General features: G+C 34.2%; 1 pseudogene; it reads left to right on the top strand.

Moving 5' to 3' along the window:
* LOC107717918 (sodium/potassium-transporting ATPase subunit alpha-1-like) overlaps nucleotides 1-7,287 on the top strand; it is a 29,443-nt pseudogene that overhangs the window by 4,534 nt on the left and 17,622 nt on the right.

Here is a 7,287-nt window from a genome sequence, read left to right as displayed (position 1 = left end):
TTACATTTTCCACACAAAGAATGTTCTTGCAGCCAATTGTTTTTATCATGCTGATAATTTTGTTTAGTTATTTTATTTTATTTAGTTAACATTATCATCTAACGTTTAAACTTGGAAATACATTTTAACATCAACTCTTTCAAGTGTGACTTTTATAAACCAGTTTTAATGAATGTAAATGAAAATATGAATTAGTTCAAATAAATGAACATTCTTTATTGTCACTATAGCATATACAGAAGTATCAAAGTGAAAGTCTTGGATGCAATTATGTTGTGACAGGAAAGACCAGAATCCACGAAACACTAACTGCATAGTATACTATATATATTAGTATTAACTTAGTACTAAATACCTCAAAATTATGCACCATTTATCATCTGTAATACCCTTGTGTAACCGTTAGATGTCTGTATAGCCCTATATATCAATGACTGTGTATACCCTAGTTACTGGAAACTATTTTCAGTCAAGAAGTCAAAGATTTTGCCTGCATTTATTTTTTTTCAGTTTCAAAGACATTTGATTCAGTTTCAATTTATATTTTGATAAGTTTCTTGAAAAATTACATTAATTTTAATTGGAACAAAGGTAATCCCATAGTTAATAATGAGTTAGAAATGATGGGCCCCTCAAAGTAAAGTCATGACACAATGACACATTAACAAATCATCAAATAAAATACCATTAAACATGCAGTAAGAGTCATATTTATTCCTTTAAACCACCAGTACAACAAACAAATATAAAGGTTATTTATAGTTCTTTTATTATTTATTTACATCATTAAACATAACGTATATGGACTCAAAAGAAAGCCCAAACATACCTGTATAGACACACATGAGGTCAAATATGGCTCGTCCAAATTAAGCTAATAGAAGCATAAGACAAACACATTGCTGTTAATTACTCTACATACCTTTCCAAAAAATAAAAAATAAAAATGCAAACATGACTTTAATGATTAATTCGGTTTACAAAAGCAGCCAACGTCGGCACTAATGAGTGTCCCACCAGAAACAAGCCCTACATACTGTAGTCCCGTTTATTCAAAATTATTAAATTATTGTTCGTTAAAAGTATTAGTGCCATTAATTAGACAGATCCATTAAATTAAACGAGGAAAACAGACTAATAACTATCACTAATATTTTGTATTATTCCTCTGGAGACGCCAGTGGGGGAGGGGGTACTGTCACGGATGCACCAACCACAGCCACAGAACCAGTCACTCAACCACGGCCTCAATCACAGGAGTATTGAGCACCTGCACCTGCACTCAATTACCTGAGCACTATAAGAGCACACTGACCACTCTACTTTATCGGCTGATCCGCCATAAAACGTTATTAGAAGAAGAAGACGACGAAGTAGAAGAAGAAGAAGAAGAAGAAGAAGAAGAAGAAGAAGTTGTTGTTGTTGTTGTTGTTTATCGGCTGGTCTCGAGGTTACTCCTTCAGTGTTCCCTTCTTCAGCTCTGTGGACAAACTGACACTTACCTGTGCTCTTCACTCCTCGTGGGATTTATTGGACTGTGGACTGGAACCTTGCACCGCAGATAAGACTGTCCTCTTGCGTTCTCTGCATTATCCTTCTCAGTTGCATTTTCGGAGATACCTCCGTTGTTATGAGTTTGTGCTAACAAAGAGAAGTTTACATTACCTGCATCTTCCTTGTCCTTGTCGTTGAGATACTGTGACACTCTGGACTGTGCATTTTGCCCTTTTTAGTCGGCCAATCAGAAACTTCCCAGAGCCATTCCACAAACATCCAGGTGTATCAAACTCTTTAAAAGGTTTTCTGACATATAATTTAACATGGCATAAATAAACTGTGAATTCATTGAAGAAAATGCTAAACTGATATGCAGCTATATCGTCCCTTGAGCGAGCGCGCAACCGTGCGCTGGTTGAGACAGAGAAACAGAAAAGGGAACCGCGCCGCGTGTGGGTATCTGACGTCAAGAGGTAAAGGCGGTCGTTTCAGACGTTCAATAGTAATTGACATGCATTATGATCTTTAATTTTAAAATTGCAGCTTGATTTAATTTTAAAATGGCAGAACTGTAGTTTGGGGGGGGGGGGAACAAGAGCCAACATGGTAATTTCAGAGTTTTGGGTTCAAATCTCCATGCTTGCGATTTCCTTCACAATATGCTTTTACTTGCCTATCACTCAATAAATGATACTGTCAGATACTGCTATTATCAAATATTTATTGTAATTATTATTGTATTAAAAAAGAACAAAATATGTTTTTCATATCACAAATTTAGTTTCCGTTTTATTTTTCTGATGTTACTTATAAAATCATCATGACGCTGATCATTTGCATAAAATAATTATAAATGTCATATTGGAAACTTTTTTTTTTATTTTATTTTATTATTTTTTTTTAGCAAATTTGTTTATTTTTGTAATAAATATTTTCAGTTTAAATATCAAGTTTACACAAACGGGTATATTTTCATCAGCAGAAAGCTATTTAAAGAATGGCAATATGAGCACATCCTTTTCAACTAAAGGTGACTTGGAAAGAATGGGGATTTCTCTATGACAGCATGTGGGATGAGCAGTAGATGTGCCATCTCTTGTTTTGCTTATGCGGAAATATTTCATTAAACTCGATTTTTGATTATGCATTTTGCCTCTGCAATGCTTTTGGCCTTCTCCTTTTTTTCTTCTGTGGTTTGATGTGGGGGTTTTCGGTGGTTTCCTGAACATAACTTACCACGTGAACTTCTCTCTTTGCTTCTTTAAATAATGAGGCTAATCTACTCACAAGTTTAGAATGTGCATAAGTATTACTAGTAGTAGTACTATTTTTGGATTATTATTATTGGGACGTATAGTACAGTGATTATACAGAATCCTAATTCATATCCACCTTTCAAGGATGCAGCAAATGTTTAATGTTCAAGGTCCTTTCAGCTTAATTTTGTCTTACTGATTGAGTTTCTTTTCTTATCAGATGCAGTTAGAAATGATTTAGTAAACAGTAAATCTAAAAAGCTATTTTTGGTAACATATTTGAGATGGTATCTCAGATAACCTGCCCCAAGAAAAAAAAAGGGGGGTGTTGGGCTTTGCCAGCTTAAGCTGCAGCATGAAACACCCCTTTGCCGTTTAATCAAAAAAATCCTTCAATAAATTGTTTTACAGCCAACATAATAGAAATATTATAAATATCTGTTTTATCTTGCTGTCTTGTATTACAAATCTTTTTTTTTTCATTCCATCCGTTTTTGCATAGCTAGAATAGCTTGGTTTGTATATTCACCTCTCTTTAGTCTTCTAAAAAAAATTGAGACAAAATTTAAAATTCAGCTCTATCTAATTAGTCAGTTAATTTTTGAAAAATATGTTTAATGACATGTCAGAGGAACATTTTATAGCGTGCAACTCTGATCATGAGGCACCTGCCTCATCCAGCCACAGCAAGTTTGTTTGACAGTATTTCCTGTGTCCGACACACAATAATGATTTTCCCAGTAACCTAATATGCAGATAGACATGCTGTCAATTTGTGGAGGAAGGCAAAGGTCTGTTTCTGACTAAAAAGGCTGTGTGTTTTCAGCAGATTAAAGGCATCTATGATGAAGCAAAAGGCTGAGGAGCACAAACTGGCATTTTGCATATGAAGCACAACCATTAATAGATGCTTGAAGTAGGTTACAGGTGATGTTCTTTGACAGTGCTAGAACATGTCACTACTGCCTTCAATATGACCTTTCTAAGATTGCTATCATTTATTTGAAAAGTTTCCTCTAATCTCTCTACATCTACACCTTCCTAAAATTAGCCTTTGCCTTGAGGAAAGGTATAAAAAGCATGTTTCAAGTTTTCTTCATGAAGTTAAAGGTTAAATGATCACTGGACGGTTCAGTTGTCATATTATAGTGATTATAACCATCAGTCTGAACAAAAAGCATGCTTTGACTCATATTTTGCCTTTTTGGTGTCATGCAGTTTAAAAGACAAGAACAGTTTTTTGGTTCTGCCGGGGTGTCATTTTCTGGATAAAGAGAAATTCAAGAGTTGAATAACCAGTTTTAAGAAAGACTGTCATTCTAAAAGAAAGATAGGTGCATTGTTCTAACATATGGATTGTGGATCTTGAGAGACAACAGACAGTGTCCTAACTAATTTAAAAACAAAGAACAAATTATGTATTTATTTTAAGTGTAAAATAATGTAGACTATATGGCACAAGAAACACAAAGCAGTATATACCAAGTGTGATGGAGATGTTGCTAAATTCAATGGGCCTAAGAGAAGGATGGCATTAATATGCTTTACTCAGGTTTGACGCCATAATGAATTTAATGATAGACAATATTTACAATGGCACATACTGTAAATGATGACAGCCTTTTCATTGTTCGGTGAACTATCCCTTTACCCTTGAAAAAGTTTGTTACAGACTTAGATCCACACTGTAATACATAGAAATGTTCAAACTGTATTCAAATGCAAACTGATGGTTCCGGTAAGCTGTCTAATGATGGGACAATATGTGTGGATGTTTAAGGCACGTTTGAAGGACATGGGGGCCGTGACACTCTCTTAATTCTGTTGCATAAGTTAGAGATCTTCCATAAATGTCTATTTTATTTTATTTTTACCTATACCTATATAGTTACATTTTATCTCCAACCCTACCTAAACAAACCCATGAGAAAAAAAAATGTAATTAAGAAAATACTCAGGATGTAATACCAGCTTACGGGTGTGAACAGACTTTGTTTATAGCCTCAACAAAGTTGCATTGTAAATGACAGTGATGACTTCAGTTTCAAAACATTTCATGTTTACTAAATATATATTTTCAAAATGTTACAGAATCTGGTCATTTTCAGCAATATGAGCAATTAAATGGAGCTAAATTAGCTAGAAATTCGTTCAAACACTAAATAGAGGTTGGTAGAAACAGTAACCCAAGACATTTTAGCCATTAACAGGAGTATAGATAGTTAGATACTTTAGTAATATGGTAAATAAACATATAATCCATAATCACTGTCTTATATTAATATTCTAAAAGCATGTTAGCTTTCAGCAATGTGATAGGTCAATACGCTGAAAAAAACAAATGGTGTTGGATTTACTCTGAAGCATTTTTTCACTCAGAAGTTGCTAATAAATTTCACAAGTTGAAACCGAAAGAGTATTTTCTCATAAAACGTACTCAAATAATCTTCAAAAGAAATAATTTTTACAGTGTACTACCAATAAATGAAACAAGCTTAATATAAAACATTGTACATTCCATTTTAACATTTAACAAATCCTAGAATAAACACCACAACAGATTATATTAATATTTAAAATGCATTGCAGAGTTTAACAAGTAAATCAGAGGGAACGACAAGTTTATGTATGATGGCCTCATGATACAGTGTGTTGTTGCTCTTGTCATTGTTACTTGTCTTTTCATAAATGTATCCATCATAACGGCCCTTTTGATTCATGATTTCATCACAAAATTATTTCCATTTCTCAAAAAAGTTTTTTTTTATTCATTATTTATGTGTGGGACATACACAGACAGCAAACCTTTTTCCAGCATTAACACTGACAAATATAAGTTTTAAATCATAATGATGGATTATGCCATTGAACAGAAGCAGTTTGATTCATCAGAAATTGAAAGTCACAGAACACAGTTTACACAATCATTATTCATTCTACATGTGAACGATCCAATGTCCAAAAGTTATTTTAAAAAATAAGCTAATGTGCAATTATTTCCATATAAATATTTCATAAAAGACCAAATAAATACCGAAAACTAAACACATAAGGGCTTTAAATAACATTTAAAGGATATATTTTTTTGTTTGTTTGTTTTATGTGTGACAGACGGGGAATGATAAGTATAAATTGGAGGCAATGTCAGAAGATGGAGTCAAAAAGCCCAAAAGAGGGAAAAAGGACATGGAGAAACTGAAAAAAGAAGTGGAACTGGTAAGAAATTATTTGCAAATTCATACATACAAAATACATATAATCTAATAGGCCTATATAAATCAAATAAAATGTAAATGTAGGCCTATATAAATTCTAAAGGTTGTCAGGGTTTCCAAAAGAATTTTCTTACAAAAATAAAGTTAGCCTATTCATTTTTTATGATTAAAATACTAGAACTAAGACAGTTAATAACACAAACATAACTGATTAAAATGTTCAGATATATTATGTTGTACAGGGTGTGAACTACGGGGGAGCTAGGGGGAGCTTGGCTCCCCTTAATAAGACATAGGCTCCCCTGAAAACGTGATTTGTGAAATTTTGGGGGGTCTCAAAAAATATTGACAATGTGTTATTTTGATGTGCAATTTCAGTTGTGTAATGTGATCATCGTGGATTATTATGTGTAAAATTGCAAAAAATATCATTCATTCATGCATGACGGCGATTTAAACCCAATTCACTTCAATAAAGATAACTATACATGCTATTCTTGTCATGAGCATCAAGGTGTGGGGGCGCTGCGGTGCAAATTCCACTCATGTTTAGTACATATGTTAACTCAAAGATTCGTAGAAAAAATATAAACGCTGGACTCTGTGGTCGATTCTGTGTTAAGGTAAGGCATGTTACTCGCAATTATGTGTTGTGGCTGGGTTGTGTATTGGTGTGACGTCATCACGTAAGAGGTGGTAGTAAAAGTGGATGGCAAGTTCAATCAGGCGTCTGTGTGGTTTGATCCGATATAAATAGTGAGTTTATAACAGCTGGGTTGTTATAGGTCTGCGTGACTCTCGATGTCTTAGGCCTAATTGAACGGAGGAATTATGGTATTCTTCTGTAGCCTGACTACGAGTAACTTTAACCGTTGTTAATGTGAACTCAAAGACAGCCTGATGCTTTGTTTATAGACTATTTGTGGGTGGCTGTTTGTTGTTTCACCTATCAATTTGTGTCGATAAAGTATAATAGGGTAAATCCTGTACAGTGATTTATCCTATATAGTGCTTGCATAAAGCAAGTAGTGCATACACTTGTAGCTGTTATGTATCTTTGTAAGTCATTGTAAGCCCTCTTTTGAGGCACACGCAAGCGCACGAACCGCCCCCTGTAGTGTCTTCAGCAGCTGCTCTGAGGAACCACACTCAGTCTTGGGTTTTTGATGCCAGAAGATACACTTTATTACATCATCAAGAATAAAGTGGAGAAGTTCTGTATGGGTATATTTCCATACAGATTTCCTTATGCATATGATTCAATATTTCCCTAGAGAAGGGGCCCCCCCAAGTCTTGTTATGGTAAAGAAAGAAAGCCC

The sequence above is a fragment of the Sinocyclocheilus rhinocerous genome, unplaced genomic scaffold, assembly GCF_001515625.1.
Source record: "Sinocyclocheilus rhinocerous isolate Xijiao unplaced genomic scaffold, SAMN03320098_v1.1 scaffold3621, whole genome shotgun sequence".
NCBI classification, from domain to species: Eukaryota; Metazoa; Chordata; class Actinopteri; order Cypriniformes; family Cyprinidae; genus Sinocyclocheilus; species Sinocyclocheilus rhinocerous.
Note: the sequence above shows the minus strand (reverse complement) of the source record. Positions and strands in the feature narration are given on the sequence as shown.